This window comes from Ceratotherium simum, chromosome 12 (genome assembly GCF_057802395.1).
Source record: "Ceratotherium simum simum isolate JZ-2026a chromosome 12, ASM5780239v1, whole genome shotgun sequence".
Taxonomy (NCBI): Eukaryota; Metazoa; Chordata; class Mammalia; order Perissodactyla; family Rhinocerotidae; genus Ceratotherium; species Ceratotherium simum.
This window is the reverse complement of record NC_141911.1, coordinates 38,191,400-38,209,225: the sequence shown is the minus strand read 5'-3', so window position 1 is coordinate 38,209,225 and position 17,826 is coordinate 38,191,400. Positions and strand designations below refer to the sequence as shown.

Sequence of the window (17,826 nt, the reverse complement as noted above, 5' to 3'; positions counted from 1 at the left end):
CACGGCCAAAACCAGTAAAAATAATTTTGTGCTAGTTGAGGACCTGTTTATTCATTCATTTTAGAATATTTATCAACAAGCATTTAATGAACACTTACTTGTTACTTGGCACCATACACTAGCACTGAGCTAGATGTTGTGAGAGTTACCAAAGAAATAGAAGATAGAATAACTTCCAAAAATAAAGATCAAGGAAATTCTTAACTACATTCTAACAGACAGAGTTCATAGAAGGGAGAGAAGACTGTGGGAGAAAGCCTTCCTGTAAGGGATGGGATTTGAGCCAGACCTGGAATGATGCATAGGATTTCAAAAGAGCAGCATGAGAAAATCTATGTAGAAGAAAATGAACACACTCAACATAACTTTAGTCAAACACAGCCTAGAAATGGTCTGATCCTGTTCAAAAAGGGAAAATTCTACTCTCACAGCAAAAGATTTAACCACTTCCATCAACTGTCTGTAGGTGGTCCTTTATTACCTACTGCATTTTCTTTATAAGCCAATGTATAGCTTAAGACAAATATAGGTTTTTAACTTCCACACAATTAATGAAAGGGAATTTATACTCCTGAGTACATAAAGGAGCATAGCATACCTCACTCAATGAATCAATAACCCTGACTTGGGGTACAGAGGTGTACTATTGGGGCATTTTTTTGCAGTGTGAGAATCTATTACTGCAATTGGTTTCTCTATTACTGTTGGTTTAAATGTGGCTTGTTTACAATCTACATTCTACTAATTAGAAAGCCTTTGATTATCTGATGAGAGCAGACGCATTTCTATGCACTGCAAATTTAACTCTCCTAAAAAAGCTGTTGAATATTTATAAAATATTGGCCTTACATTTTACAAGTTCTGGAACCTCCTGAAATTTAAGAGAACATAAACGTTTCTGCATAGAAAAGGTAATACAGTCAGCCCTCCATATCTGTGGGTTCCACATTCATGGATTCAACCAACTGCAGATGGAAAGGCTTACGATGGTTGCATCTGTACTGAACATGTACAGACATTTTTCTTGTCATTATTCCCCAAACAGTACAGTATAACAACTACTTATGTGGCATTTACATTATATTAGGTATTATAAGTAATCTATAGATGATTTAAAGTATACGGGAGGATGTGTGTATGTTATATGCAAATACTACGCTATTTTATATAAGGGACCTGAGTATCCAGAGATTTTGGTACGGGGGAGGGAGGCTGGAACCAATCCCCCTCAGATACCAGGGGAAGACTGTAGTTATCTTCCTGTGGTCACAAGGAAACCTCAGGTGACCCATGAGGCCAAGGACACATGGGAATATGGTCAATAATTCTCACTATCGTGGATGCAGGTCTTGATAGGCTTTCGAGATCTCATAACAACTAGTCACCTGAAGTTAGAAGCAAAATCATCATATTTTACTGTATTTAAACACTCAGGTAGGCCTGTCATGTAAACGTGGCCATACTTTCTTTTTTTCTCCCCCACTCAAGCTCACAAAGGTAATAATCCTTTGGAGAAAATTAACTGTTATTAGTAGTTAAGTTATGAATAAGGAAAGGTGATCCTAAAATTTTCTGGTCTCATTCACTAGAATGCAAGTGAAGCTGTTCCTCAAGATGACCATCAGTCCTTTAAATACAAACTGATAGAGATGTCATCCTCACAGAACATCTGAGAGGACATTTTGGTTAATTCCCAAGATAACCCCAGTGGAGATTGACGGTTGACATGTGTTTACTCCATTTTGCTGATGGGAAAGCAAAATGCACAAAATCCTATTATATTGTCCCCTTCCTCTACCCAATGAGTGATGAGAACAGAAGGCATGTTTTTTGGTTCTCCATCAGGGACCATTTTTTCAGCCACCAGATCCCATTCAACTATAGGGATACTCAACACTCACAACTTGATGACTGATTTCGTCTCAACACTGAAGTAACCACATAAAGTAATAACATGTGAGTGTAACACCATACCTCCAGAACAAAGCATATTGCAAACACTAATTGCAATCCTGTAGAGTAAGCAAGCCTTTAAAAATCATTCTCAAACATCATCATATGTATTAAAAAAGTTTGGATTAGCCCTACCCATTTTAACAAGTGGTTCCATGCCTCTCCCTCCTAAATGAGTCGACGTCAGTGTTTGTTTTGCTTTGGAAGCTATCAAAAAACTAAACAGCTTGCAAAAACAGATAAGGTGACAATCTGATCAGAAAGATGAGAATGGTTCAGAGGCACCCCCACATTCTCCCCTCAGCCTACCTTCTATTGCCATTGCAAATTCTGTAGCTCTCCTGGGTCTGCAACTTGACAACCACTAATTTTAGACCAATCCTTTGAGTTGATGCAGGAAAAACCTGAGGCCCACAGAATGACCCACAGACACAAGTTAATTACAAAACAGAGAGAGAAAACAAATGATCTGATTCCTAATTCAGTGTTTTATAGCATTGCCTCATCTTGCCTTTACTAGCTTAGGAGATTATTGTCATTAAATTATGATATATTCTCCCCAACTTCTCCTGTCCCCCTCTTCTATGCAATAAATAAATAAATAAAGAGCTGAATTTCAAAAAGCTTACCTCCTGAATATTTGTAGGTCCTGGAAACAACACTAAAAGATATTTTCACGGCTATCATAGTGCGTGGAATGCACATACTCACAGCTCAAAATCCCATACTGGTGAGTTCAGCTTTCTGTCCATTTGTTTATCTTAATCCAAGGGGAAATGAACAATGAGTTTCTTTGTACCACTTACAATAGTGGTGCTACCGTGAATTGACTGAAAACACATTCACCATTCATCAAAAAAACACCTATTGAGTACTTAAAAGGTGACATGTATGTGAAATAACCAGATTTCCATAATCACTTATTCCAAATAAAACTTAACCATGAGTCACAAAACCTCTACAAGTATAGCTCAAATTATGCAAATAAAAAGTGGCTAGTCTATAATATTATTGCACTAGCTTAACTTTTACATTTTCCCACTAAAAAATATAAAATTTAACACTTTTTATATGATTTTGCATATTGGAAATGTTATTTTCATATTCATCTTTAAGATGGCCCTTTGAAATGATAAAATGAGAATTAAATTCTACTAAAAATATATTCAACAGGGGCCGGCCCTGAGGCCTAGTGGTTAAGTTCAGCATGCTCCTCTTTGGTGGCTCAAGTTCAGTTCCTGGGCACGGACCTATGCCACTGGTCAGCGGCCAATGTGTCACAGTGACCTACAATACAAAATAGAGGAAGATTGGCAAAGATGTTTGCTCAGGGCGAATCTTCCTCAGGAAAAAAATGTATATATATTCAACCAACATTTTATCTGCCCAATGTAGTGCAAATCTCTGTATTAAATATTCTCTATATAACTCTAAATCTTATTCAACAGAATTTAGAATTGGTAGATTTGGACATAAAATATTTGCTTTAAGCATTTTTCTTTTTTCTTTGTTAAAAATAACATTTCCCCCATTATAATAAGAGTGTATGGTTATTGTAGAATATTCAGGAAATAGAAAAAAAGCATAAAAGACAACATTTTAAATTTACTATAATACTAACATCTAGAGATAAACACTGAAAATATTTTGGTACTACATTTTAATAATTTTTGTACCCTATTGCCTCTCCTTTTTTAGTATTAATGAATATTTTACCATGTTGTTAGATATTCTTAGAGAATATGATATTTAATGACTGTTTCATAATATCCTTAATTAGAAAACATTTTATTTCATCAATTCCTAATGTTGAATGTTTAAGGGACTCTCTTTTTCAGAGAGCTATAACAACCTCTAATAGGAATAAGGCCTCTGCCATGCATGACACCACCCACCCACCTTGTGCCAGTCAGGGACAGAGTCACAGCCCTGCATCCTCCCTCATCCCCAGCAGGTTTAGAACATGATAAGGTCTGATCAGGTCATATTTTGATGGAGGTGGCCCCTCTAGTTCAGTAGTCTAATATTCTGCATAGAATGCCGTAGTTGACATGTTTATTTAGCATATTAAGGCAGATACTTACAGAGCCTATTTTCAAATTCTTTACTGCTGGGCTGCCATCCCCTCCAACAGTTGGTTCCTCTGAAACCTCAAACCTACGGGTATGTGAGGCCTTACCCATGCATGACTGTCTTGGCCACTATTCATTCCTGATTTTTCTTGAGCAATATATCTCGATGAAAGCAGTTAAAACATGACCAATCCAACAACCACTGGATATAATGACTGCCCTCCTTTCGTGCAGCAGACACCTTTTATTTTGTTCCCAAGACCATATATGTACTGAATAAAAGCAGGAATGCCTGCTCAGGCCCTGTGAATGGAGGTGATGAATGGTATGTCTGAACAGCTTGGTCCCTGGCTTGGTGTCACTGAAATGCCACACTCCTCACTAAAGTCCTTGATAAGCCTGACAGTGCTGAGCAACTTTTATCAGCAGACTTTATATCAGGGGACCCAAGCTGAAAGTTAGCACATGGGGTGTTCTGTCAGCACAGAAGGCTTACACCATTAGTAGATCTAAATCGAGTCTAGATTGTGGAGCCAAACAAAAATCTAGGTCATTAAGGGCATAAAAGAAAAGGTTACAATGACTCCAATCTAAATAAAATGCTGTTTTGAGGGAACCAAAGAAATTAATCTTGCAGTCTATTGGTAATAAAGAAATAGTGACTCATATACTGTTTTATATACATTATTTTAGTGCCGTTTGGGGCAGCTTATTCTTCAGGCTATTTGAACTAAAGCATATTGGGAGGGATCTGGAGTATTACCAGGAACCAACTAGGGATTTTTTAATATAAAAACAAAAAAAACCTCTCTGATTTCTCTGGAGAGTCCATCCCTAGAGAATAACTAAACATTACAATGCTTTACAATCTTGAAAATGTAAAACTGTGAAAGAAAATAAGATGGCCAGGGAAATCCTAATTCTTGAGAAAAAATTCAAAGAAGTTGTTCATAGAAATTTAAACCCTTGACATTTATCAAACACAGTGTAAAGTAGAATAAAACATGGTTTTCACACAATAAAATGGATGTAAAATGAACTGGAAAAAAATTTAATAGTTTTCTTTAGGGACCATCAAAAGCCATGATATCTTCCAAATATTCATCAGAGTTCAAGGGTAATGGAAAACATGTGTGAAAAGCATTTGATAAATAGATTTTAGTACTCAATAAAAGAGAAATATAACAAATTTGCCTTGACTATGCTTGACTGTGAGAAAAGAAGCTTTGGACCTATTCCCCAATCCATTATTTTTAAATACGAGACTCAAAGCTGACTAAACTTAGTTCCTTTACTTATTCTTGTCCATCATGTGCCGGAAATCCAATCAGAAAGGGATTTCCTGGAAAATGAAACTTTAGGAGAAATTCCTGAAAGAGCAAGAGAAAGCCATGAAACGAGGGAAATAATGACAATATAACTTGAATAACTATGAATTTAATAATCAATATGTAAATATAATCATCGGAGAATCTCTCTAGGAAAGTCATATTAGAAATACTTTCTGCACTTCCAGGAAAAATGGTGACCTAAATATATGTAGGTAACTCTCTCATTGAACGTAAAATAGAGAAAAAGTGGCATCAGTGATAGAAAGCAGGGAAGAATATCAAGACCACACTGGAAATGTTAATGAAGTATTACTAGATGTCACATAAATAGAACACAGTTAAAGATATGCTGTGGCAGGCAGGGTAATGGTCCTCCCAAAGTCTATGTTCTATTCCCTGGAACCTGTGAATATGTTACATTACATAAAAAAGGAGAATTAAATTTGCAGGTGAAATTAAGGTTGCTAATCAGCTGATCTTTAAGCAGTGAAATTATCCAGGTTGGCCCAATGTAATCACAAGAGTCCTTCAAATGGCAGAGAGAAACAGAAGAGGAGGTCAGAGCGACAAAGAGTAAGAAGTGCTTGACTCGTCCTTGCTGGCTTTGAAGATGAAGGAAGGGGGCCACAAGCTAAGTAATGCGGGAGGCCTGAAGAAGCTGGAAAAGGCCAGGAAACGTCCCCTATCGAGAGCCTACAGGAAGAAACGCGGCCCTGCCAATGCCTGATTTTAGCCTGGTGAGCCGTATGTTAGACTTCTGACCTCCAGAACTGTAAGATAATACAATTGTGTTGTTTAAGTCACTAAGTTTGTGGTAACTTGTTTTTGTCAGCAATGGAAAACTAAGACAGAGGCCTCTTAAGAAAGTAGTGTAGAAATGGATAGAAAAAAGCCTGAAAACAATAGAAGAGATAGAGATCCTTTCAATAGCTCCTAACTTAGAGGAGCGAGACCTGATAACCAGACAGGGTCTTGGAGAAGAAGAAGCATACCACTTGGAAAGACCCTTTGCCACTAGAATCAGCAGCGTTCAAAACAATTGTGACAAAAGGCTCAAGGGCTCATAAAATGAATACGTCAAAGAAAGCCAAGAGTGTGGTAAGGATTCTCTAAGCTTTGGCAGTAGGGGGGGTGGGGGGTTGGGGGTGGAAATTAATACCTGAATATGGTTGGTCACATTACAAAGGAGACTAGGCACAGACATACCATGTAGCTGGTGTGGAATGACCCAACAGAAAAATGGATACGGGAAACTGCTCCTCCAAAACAGAAACAAAATGTTCCCCTACTGGAATCACCCAAAAGTGATGCTCCCTTCCCACACCCCTTCTCTGGCAGCCCAACTACTGAACAAGTAATGTAGACTTATATCAACCAGACACTGGATATATGAAAGGAGATGGCAAGAGATGGCAAGGCACGGCTCCCATACTGTTTATGGGTTTGGATAGCCTATTCTTCATTCAGGAATAGAGAGAAAAAGATTTTCCTGCATAAAAAAGGAAGTAGCTACCACACAAGATACAGAAGAAGAGAATAATATTGATAAAGACATTACAGAAAAAGAGAAATAATGGTCAGAAAGATACCCTATGCTTTCAAAATGCAGAATGTAAAATAAAATATGAGATGAAGAAACAACAGAGTAAAATGAAAAATGAACTATTAAATAGCAGTAGATAAAATATTCCTCCAAGGAAACAAAAGTTGTTGGAGACATCAAAATATTCATTAGAGGAAAATGAAACAGAAAGTTAACCAAATGAATGAGACAGAGGACAGAAAACAGAGAGCCAACATAAGAATGAGTATTATTTTAAGAGTCTAAAACAGATAGAAAAAAAGTACTTAAGATGTAATCAGTTATATTCCTGAACTAAAAAAGATATTAATGTGCAAAACAAATGGATTTACCATAGATGAGGTGATGTTACTGAAGAAAGACAAGCCTTTAGATATATTCCAGAGGAATAAAACTAAATAACAAGAATAAAGAGAGGATACAATCAGAATCCAAGCAGAGGGAAAGAGTTAACCTCAAATTTCTTTTCCTCAACCTTAAAAACCAAATGACAATGGGGCAATGTCTACTCTACAGAGATTTTAGGAAAAAGTTTGGGTGTTATGATTTTATAATCAGCCAATTTGTATGATCAGTCATCCATGTACAAAGGCATTGAAAGATGCATACAACTAAATTAGCCTCACTCGTGGAAGTGCTCTGACCTCATGCACTCCTCCTCCAGCCCACTCCAATCATCCTGGCTTCCTTGAAGCTCTTAGAAATAGCAGTCTCTCTCCCTTCTCTCTCTTATTTAACACATACAGTTTAGCTGATGCAAGGGAACTAACCTGCTGATGCCTTGATCTCAGACTTCTATCCTCCAGAATTGTGAGAAAATTAATTTCTTTTGTTTAAACCACCCAATCTGTGGTATTTTATTATGGCAGCCCTAGCAAACTAATACAAAAGGAAACTACAAATGGTCATTTCCACAGAGCCTAAGTGCACTGCTGGTGAGCATATAAGTTGGTACTTCTGTTCTGAAGGGCAGTCCACAACATACAGCAAATCTTCCTAGGGCTGATATTCTTTTCTCCAGAAATGCCACTGAGGACATTCATCCTAAGAAAACCATAGGGATATACAGAAAATCTATGCATAAAGAAGGTCATAGTAACAAAAAGTTTATGCATATAATATATATACTATATTAAAGGTTTTATATACATATTAAGGATTTAATAATATATTAAAGGTTATTTATACATATGTCATCAAATGAGTCTATATATAAATACTGGTATCATAGGATGGCATCCATTAAAAACATGTAATAGAAGAATATTTAGTAATATGGGAAAACATACACAATATATCGTTGGGTGAACTTTTGAAATTACACACGATCTTTACTGAATGATCACATTTTTAAAAAGGTACCTTCATTATTATTGTTCTCTACACAACCAAGCATCTTTATGATGTATAAACAAATGCTGATAATTATCTCTGGGTGATAAAGTTATAGATTTAAATTTTCTTTACTCTTTGTCTTTTAAAAATTTTCAAGATCAATCATGTGTTAATTTCGTAAGTGATTTCTTTAAAGCACCCAGCTACAAGGGAGACTACAAGGCAGACCTACTAACCTCTCACTTACTCTTTATGAAACAGAAAAGGAAAGAAAAACTCACAGTAACATTGAAACCTAAGAGTCAGAATCTGAGATGATTTTCTATTAACTAGAAGGCCAATAAAACCATATTAAATAGTACAATCAATGGCCTACCTATGTGTTGCCCACCTGAAAGTCAATAAGAATACCCTTTCTCAATCTTTCTCTTTCTCTCTGCCCACCTCCTGTTTAAGAATTCAAGGTCCATGCCAAACAGAACGCTGTTTTTCTGTCACTTTGGAAAGGCTTTATACAGCAGGCCTTCCCCCTGCCTTATACTGTAATCACCTCCTCGTTCATATCGTAGCAGGAGCTACTGCTCTCAGAAAACGCTGGGAAGAAAGTAAGAGTTGTGTATTGTCAGTGACATATTGCACTAAAGGAAATGTAATAATACTCATAAATGCTACAGTTGAGCACAACGACAAAAAGCCTTAGCACTCGTGGTTATAATTAGTTATACAGTTATTGATGCTGTTGTTTAAGCATTCTTATTTTGAGAACACCAAAGAGCCCGGAAATGGGAGCTCTAACTCAGGAGAGAATTACATTAGGAATTATGCAGATTTTTCTTCAATTGAAACAATATAATTGATAAATAATATGAAGCAAGTTATTTTTAAATATGTGCAAATTTTTAGAAAAGCTAAGAAAGCACAGATATAAAATCCTAGGCATGCAAATACACAAATTCACAAAAGATTTAAAATGTAAATAGAATATTATATAAAATTTTATTGTAAAAAGATGAGAAATTTAAATGAATTTGATTAATTTCTAAGAAAATACAAATAAAACTAACAAGAAAAATTCAAATAAAATGAGTAGTAATATATGGCTATCAATCTAGCCATTATAGAAATTGAGATTAGTATTTTGAACATTCTAGAATTAATGTAAACTCTTCAATCTCACTAATCTTCCATTTCCAACTTTCTAAATCTCTGTCTCATATGACTCTCCCTCCCACCTGCTGTCGAGAGCACTGCTTTATATCAGGCTCTCATCACCTGCTTCAGCCCAGAGAGTTCAGTTCTCATTTCTCCAATCCTGGCACTTAGCAAAGGACCCGGAACAAGAGAGGGAGTCAGAAAATTTTGGAAGTTTGAAAGACCATGATGAGGCTATCTTGAACCAACCATAAAATATAGGTTGATTCTGGTAGTCTTCTGGTTTGGTGAATTGAATTGGAGAATGCATACCTCATGTGCAATTCTCTAGTTGAGATAATCAAGAAGTGCAATAGTGTGTCCATCTGGATGTGACTTAAAAAAATCTTTAAATCTTAGAGTCTTAAAGAATCTTTACAAAGCATGACGCAGAGAAGATTGGGTGGGACACTCTCTAAGGGGCCATCAGGGTCCAAAATGTCTTTGTTTCCCTAGCAAGACTATAAGTACTTTGAGGTCATAGACATTTTATTTCTCTCATATCCTCCTTGGTGCCCTACACTGTAGAGGGCATAGGTAAAGAATGCCAGGCTCCTCTAAATGTGCCTTAGATTATATCCCCTCTATCCTATTTAAAGCTATCACTCCAGCAATTTCTCCTCTTTCCAACATCATCAAATCTTCACGCTCTCCCTGGATTATTTCCATCAGCATACTATCATGACATTATTTCTCAAATCTTTAGACACATGCACATATACCTTCTCTTACCCCTTTTTACACTTTCCCCCTAGGAACTACCTTGTATCTTTGTTTTAAAACTTCTTGAAAGAGTCATCTCTACTCCTGTTTCCAATTGCTCTCCTCCCATTTCATCCAAGGCACATCTAGCAGGCACTATCTCCTACCCCACCAGCAAAATGCTTTCCCTGAGAACACCCATGACCTCCATAGTTCTAAATCCAATGGTAAATTCTCAGTCCCCGTCTTACTGAGTGATGGATCAGCAGCATTTGACACAGTTGTTCCTCTTTTTCTCTTGGCTTCCAGGACAATAGACTCTCTTGCTTTTCCTTCTGACTCGCTGGATCTTCCTTCTCAGTCTCCTTTCTGGTTTCTTCTCTTCATTTTGACTTCTTATGGTGGATTGATCCATGGCACACACATCTCTCCTTTATTTACACTTACTCTGGTGATTTAATCAAACCTTATGGTTGTAAACACATGCTGGAATCCCTACATTTATATCTTCAGCACAGATTTCCCTCTTTAACTGCAGATTCATACACAAAACTCATACACATCTCCACTTGGATTTCTAATAGACATATCAAATTCAACATGTACAGGACTCAACTTCTGATCTTTCCCGTCAAACACTTCGTCTGTAGCTTTCTTTGTCTCAGTTAAGGGCAATTTCATCCTTACAGTTATTCAAGCCGAAAAATCTCGGATTCTTTCTTAATTATCTTAATCACACAGCTCACATCCTTTCCATCTTCGAATCCTGTTGGCTCTCCTTCCAACATGTATCCAGAATCTGATAGCTTATCTCCACAGCTCACCATCCTAGTCTAAGCCGCCATCATCTTTCACCTAAATTGCTGCAACACTTTCCTCCCAGGTCTCCCTTTCTCTATCCCTGCCCTTCTGCAGCCTACTCTCAAGACAGCATCCAGGGCAATTATCTGTCTCTCAGGAGTCTTCATGGCTTCCATTTCTTTCAGAACAAAATCCAAAGCCTTAAACAGCCTGGAGGCGCCTCAGGATCTTCCTATGTCCACTGCTCCTCCGACCTCATGGCCTGCTGCTCTCTCCTTTGCTCACTCATTCATCAGAAATGTGTCACTTGCCTACTGCTCACTCTAAGGGAGCCTGGGAAATCAAGCTTTTTAACTGGGCACATTGCCACCCCAACAAAGTAGGGAGGAGAGGAATGAATATTAGGGAGGCAACCAGCAGCGTCATGCACACATGATTATCTTGTTCTACAAGTAATGAAACAAAGTCTCAGAGAAGTTAGGTGACTTTCCTAGAAAGTTCAGTAACTTCCCTAGAAAGTAGCTTAGCTGGAAAATGCTAAACTAGAATTCAAATCCAGGTCTGACTCCACGTCCCCTTATCTTTCCCTTTTATATCAGGCAACCTCCCTCTTTGAATAGAAAATTACAAGCCTTTGAATAATTTTGAGCAGAAATTTTGTTCTCTCAAACTGCCTAGCCCCAAATAGTTATCTCATAAATGTTCTTAATGATGATTAAAATTTTATTTTTAGACAATGGCTTCCTGTGCTAAAATAGGATTTTAAGAAACTCATTTTCAGTATTTATATGTTTCTTCTCTCAATAGCTTCTAGAATAAAGTCTATCAAATATTTGTTTGCATTTTAACAATAACTTTAGATCAGTTTTTCTCAACCTAGGTTACACATTCTTTTCCTCTACGGAGCTTCTAAAATTACAGATTCTTGGGGCTGGCCCTGTGGCGTAGTGGTTAAGCGTGGTGCACTCTGCTTCGGCGGCCTGGGTTCGCAGGTTCGGATCCTGGGCGCAGATCTACACCACTCATCAAGCCATGTTATGGCAGCAACCCACATACAAAATAGAGGAAGATTGGTACAGGCGTTAGCTCAGAGCTAATCTTCCTCACCAAAAAAAAAAATTACAGATTCTCAAGACTTATCTTCAGATTCTGATCTAAGTGGTTTGAGGGGTGCCTGGGACTGAGCATCAAGAAAAAAACTTCCCTTACCATTTTAATGTGAAGGCAAATTTTAAAATCACCGGGTTTAGCTAAATAGTCTTAATAGCTCCAAGCTCCTCTTCAGAGATTGCAAAGTATCCTCACAGAATGATGACTACAAAACTCTCCTGCTTCCTCTCCCCTCACTTTTATCCTTGCTCTGTATTTCCCAGACTTAACAAAGTAGGCCACTTCCCTGCTACTACTGGAAGTTTTCATATTTCCATCCTTATAGTCATGTAGCTGCTTTGAATGCTTGACTCTGCCTACACCCCCTAATCTGACAGCTGAAGTATTTTTCCGTCAAGACTCATGATACACATCACTGTCTCTGCGAAGAGATCTCCCTTTTGGCCCTCCCTGCACTGTTGCAGAGACTGCCAGAGGCCACCAGAGATTGCTGCTCCACTTCCTTGTGAAGATTGCATTGATTTTCTTAGAAGAAGCTGCCAATTTTCCAGCTACCTTTCATCAAGGTAGAGGCACGTAACTGGTTCTAGCCAAGGGAATGTGGATATAAGTGACGTGTCTCATTTCCAGGAAGAAATCTGAGTATCAGGGGTAGGATCCTCCATGAATTCCTCCCCCTACGTACCTGCTGGGTGACCCCAGCGTAACCTTAAAAGTACAAGATAGTGGAGTTACAAGGTAGAAGCAGTCCCAGTCTCTGAGTCATTGCTTAGAGGAAAGCAGCCGGGAGAGCTGCTCATTCGAGGTCATTAGGATTGGATTTTCATGCACAAGAAATAAATTTTCTTTGTATTAAATCAGCAGGATTTAGAGTTCTTTTTTACAGTGGTTCCCCATATCCTAAAACCAGAACTTTTCCCTCTACTCCATTTAATACCTTCTTTATAGAATGACATTTATTTCTTTATGTGTTTGCCTCCCTTACTCATTTGTGGATTACTTGTACTCTGAGTCCCAGGCCCAGCAGAGTAGGCATTTAATTAAATTTTGTTGAATTAAACTCTGTAAAGATACTAAAGGATTCTGGTAGAGCCAGAGCTGCAGGACAACTCCACAAGACTCTATCTCCCACCCGGGGTCTACAGTGCCCAAGATTTGCCTTTCCTTTAACTGCCACAGCTGTCCCAACTCCACACTCAGGACACCCAGACCCGCCCAGCTCTCCTCCAACCACCCCCCCGAAGAACCAAGTTGATTCTTTATCACCTCCAACCTGTGTGTCATACCTGTAGCCACCTAAATTTGCCTGGACACCGTGCATTTATCTGCTGGATCAATAAATCCTAACTAGTGAAACTTTACTCATTCTTTAATGAATTCCCAGCAAAATGAGTCCCTAGTAGCCATGAACATTTTATTAATATTCCAAGTAGAGAACTTACTTTTAACTCTTTATATGTCTATTTCTCCTATTAGTTTCTGTACCCATTAAGAGCAAAAGCCTCTTGTATCTTTAGCAGCTACTCCATGCTTTGCTTAGGACACGTTCAATAAATATGCTTTTCAGGGCCGGCCCCGTGGCTTAGCGGTTAAGTGCGCGCGCTCCGCTGCTGGCGGCCCGGGTTCGGATCCCGGGTGCGCACCGACGCACCACTTCTCTGGCCGTGCTGAGGCCGCGTCCCACATACTGCAACTAGAAGGATGTGCAGCTATAACATACAACTATCTACTGGGGCTTTGGGGGAAAAAATAAATAAATAAAAAACAAAACAAAAAATATGCTTTTCATTTGAACAGCATGGAGCAAATTAAGGAGTAGAATTTAAATACAAGATTTTCTGATTGCTCTCTAATAAAGAGGCTCTTCTATAGGAAATACTTATAAACCCCTCTGATCAGATTGAATAGCCATTAAAGCATAATTGCTTATTTATATATGTATATACAATTGTATCCTTCTGGAAAAGAACTAGAGATCCTTTTTGATCAGTAAGAAACCTTTGATTTCCTAGGCTATAAAGTGTGTGTGTGTATGTGTGTATCTCACTATGTATTTAAGAGATAGTGCTGTTTGTAGCTTTCTGTGTCATTAAAGGGAGCTGAGCTACTGACTATGGCTTTCTCAAGGCCTCAGTCTCAGTCGACTTAGCAGCTTGTTCCAAAAGCAATGCTCATCTTCTCTGAAAATTACCTGCTAAATAAAAAGGAGAGAATAATAGGAAAGCGGAAAAAAGTGTCCTCGGCACATTAAAGGATTAACATACTTCATCCCCATTACGTGCTTGGGAAATTTGTAGATGTAGGTTTTGGAAGTTATTAATAGTAGAGTAGCTTTTAATAGAATTGCTTATCTTGTCTTTCAACCTATGCAGAAACCATACAACAATTTTAGAGCCTATAGCTTGTTTTCAAAGCTGTACATCTTGAATGATATTTACTCTTACTGGAAATACTTAGCTTAGGAATCTTTACCGTATTGCTCCAAAATTCTTTACATTCTAGAAAGGCTGGGAGGTCTCAAGAACTATGTTTCCTTCTGTTTCCCTCACAAGGGACAAGCTAATTGCCCACTCAATCTAATCATGTTGCCTTTTCATTAAGATTAAATTATTTAAGATGTGAATCTGACATCTTCATCTATATCGCCGCATTCCTCCCTAGCTTTCGAACCCCAGTCATTGCTCATTTTTATAACCAAATTAAGAACATGTGTGTCTGACTTATCTCTCAGAAACTGGAACTGTTCTTAACTGTAATCTGCAGAACACCCTGGATTTCTTCAAGCCATTCATTAAAACTATACTTGGCTCTCTTTATTCCTTAATCTCCAAGTTTCAAATAGAGAACCTATGAATTCAGAGCACACATTTAGGAATATTAAAAGAAAAAATGAGCAATACACATATTTGCCAAGTCATCCTGACTTTGGTTCAGCTGGATTAGCAACACTCTGTCAGCAAACCAATCTTATGAAGACTCCAACCTATATTTCCAGGGGAGATCTGGCTTCAGTTTAGGCTATCAGAACAGAATGATTGGGAGATTTCCAGCTGGATGTAAAGCAAAATTTGTTGAAAGATAGTGTTCGCGTCATTTATGGCGGCCCAAAGTCAGAGTTATAGGAAACTTCCTTATTAGGAATAAATCAAAATCTGAAGATCCACAGAGACAGAGAAAGTGCCCTACATAGAGGCATATTGCCTTAGCAGATATTTAAGACACGTGGGAAACAAAAGATATTGTTTAAGCATGACATGGAATCTCAAAAGAGCAGCCAAATCAAAACCAGGAGACTGGGGATCTGGTCCCGGCTCTAGGCCTCAGGTTCTCATGGACATATGTGGGGCTACCAAGCTTTGCCTCAATTCCTGCCTCTGCAGTTGGCACCCCTGGATCCTCTAGTGCATTGACTCTCAAATGCACCAACACTAGGGGAATATTTGATGGGGTGGGGGCATGCTAACAATGCAGGTTCCTGGGACCAACCACAAATCTACTGGATCAGAATCTTCAGGAATGAGCCTCTGAGTCTTGGAAACAGAAGCACAGAGAGGTAAGTGACTAGGCAAGATCCTAAGAGTAGAGAGGAGTCAAGATGGCGGCGTAAGCAGACTCGGAACTCACCTCCTCCCGTGGACACAGCCAATTTACAACTACTCGTGGAAAAATTACCCCTGAGACAGAACTGAAAACTGGATGAGAGGAACTCCTGCAACAACGGACAATCCTAACTGAGGTGGAAGAGGCAGAGACTCCCTTCTGGAGAGGAAAAACGCCGCCTTCACAAGCCGCCAGCTTCACGGCCGCCGGGAGCAGCTCACAGGTATGCAGCCTCCCTGGAGACACGGGGCCCTGAGCCGGGGAGCGCCCCCGCTGTGGGCATATTGTGGAGCCAGCACAATCGAGACCAGCGGCAGAATATCTGACTTTGCCTGCTACTAAAACACTGGGGAGCACCCCCAGAAAACCCGGTTCACAAAGAAACTAAAACTGGCTCTTAAAGGGCCCGTGCGCAAACTCACCCGTTTCAGGAAGCACCCTAAAATCACCAGAAAGAAAGGGGTACAGTGCTTTGGTGACAAGAACTCACCTAATAGGCCCTGAGTGCATCTCGGTGAGGGGTGAGACCTCTCCAGGGACTGGGACATTGGCGGCGGCCATTGTTGTGGCCTGGTGTGGGCGTGCTGACACAGACACCATTGGAGTTCTCCCTGAGGCCTGCTAGCCCAGGGTCTGCCCCACCCGCTAGAGCACCGATTTAATCCAGCTCAGCCAGGGCAGGCAGCCCACCCTAGAGACTGGCCCCACCCAACAACAAGCCCTCAGGCAACTTGTGGGCCTGCATAGATTGGTGACTGGATTCTCTGCAGCCTGGCAACTGAGCCGACTTGAGCAGGGCAGGGTGTGCACAAGGAGCAGGTGGAGAGTGTGGGGTCGTGGCAGAGTGTGTGGGGCTCCCGCCGGGGAGAGACTGGGTCCGCTTGGGGAGGTCGGGGCACTCACACGGGGCAGGACTGTGTTGACTGTGTGTGTGGACCTGTGGGCGGCAGGGCTTCTCAGCCGCAGAAGACTTGTACTTCTCAAAGACCCACATAGGAGGTTTGCTCCACCTTCCAAAACCTGAAACAATTGGGTGCTCCTGTACCTGAGGCCAGCCCCACCCAGCTGCAATCCTCAGAGAGCTGACAAGAGACCTAATAGGCTAGAGGCTTACAGCAATTGTAAGGCCCTGAGCCTAACAACCTGCCACGCTGGGGGCCTACTCACTTAAAAGAAATACTGCAACACAAATGTAGTATTAGAACTTGCAGCCAACTGTGCTGGGGATCCCCACACCTGATAAAGAGACTGAAGGGCCCACAACAACTACAAGCAGCTGAGCATTACAACAGCTGGCCAGGAGCATAACTCAGCCTCCCTGGGCGCCTACAGGGAGAGCAAACAGGCCACAACAGAAGGATACACGTAGCCCACATAGGGGTCACCCCTGGAACTTTGAGAAGTGAGGGAAGCACACTGGAAGCCTCCTAAGCCATCAGTTACATAAAGTCACCTATCCAAGAGCAGGAGACTTAGCTGACCTACCTAATACGTAGACACAAGCACAGGGAAAGAGGCAAAATGAAGAGGCAAAAGAATACATTCCAAGTAAGGGAACAGGACAAAAGCCCAGAAAAGGAACTAAGTGAAACAGAAATGAGCAACCTACCCAACAGAGAGTTCAAACTAAGAGTGTTAAGGATGCTCACTGATCTGGGGAGAACAATAGATGAACTCAGTGAGAATGTCAACAAAGAAATGGAAGATATAAAAAAGAACCAATCAGAAATGAAGAATACAATACTGGAAATGAAAAATTCATTAGAGGGACTCAAAAGCAGAGTAGAGGATACAGAAGAACGGATCTGTGAGCTGGACGAAAGACTAGAAGAAATTACCCGAGGTGAACAGGTAAAAGAGAAAAGAATTAAAAAGACTGAGGACAGTCTAAGGGACCTCTGGGACAACATCAAGCGCACTAACATCCGTGTTACAGGTGTCCCGGAAGGAGAAGAGCGAGACAAGGGGGCAGAGAATCTATTTCAAGAAATAATAGATGAAAACTTCCCTAACCTAAGGAAGGAAACAGACATCCAGGTACAGGAAGCACAGAGAGCCCCAAACAAGATAAACCCAAAGAGGCCCACACCAAGACACATCATAATCAAAATGTCCAGAATTAAAGATAAAGAGAGGATCCTAAAAGCCG

General features: G+C 39.8%; 1 long non-coding RNA gene across 1 annotated transcript in view; it reads right to left on the bottom strand.

The window, feature by feature from the left end:
- The window catches only part of LOC147915830 (uncharacterized), a 43,554-nt gene extending 27,308 nt beyond the window's left edge, over nt 1–16,246 (bottom strand). The window contains exon 1 of the long non-coding RNA XR_015553811.1: nt 16,168–16,246. This is a non-coding gene — a long non-coding RNA (uncharacterized LOC147915830). The remainder of the gene's footprint in view (nt 1–16,167) is intronic.
- Between the last annotated feature and the right edge of the window lie 1,580 nt (nt 16,247–17,826).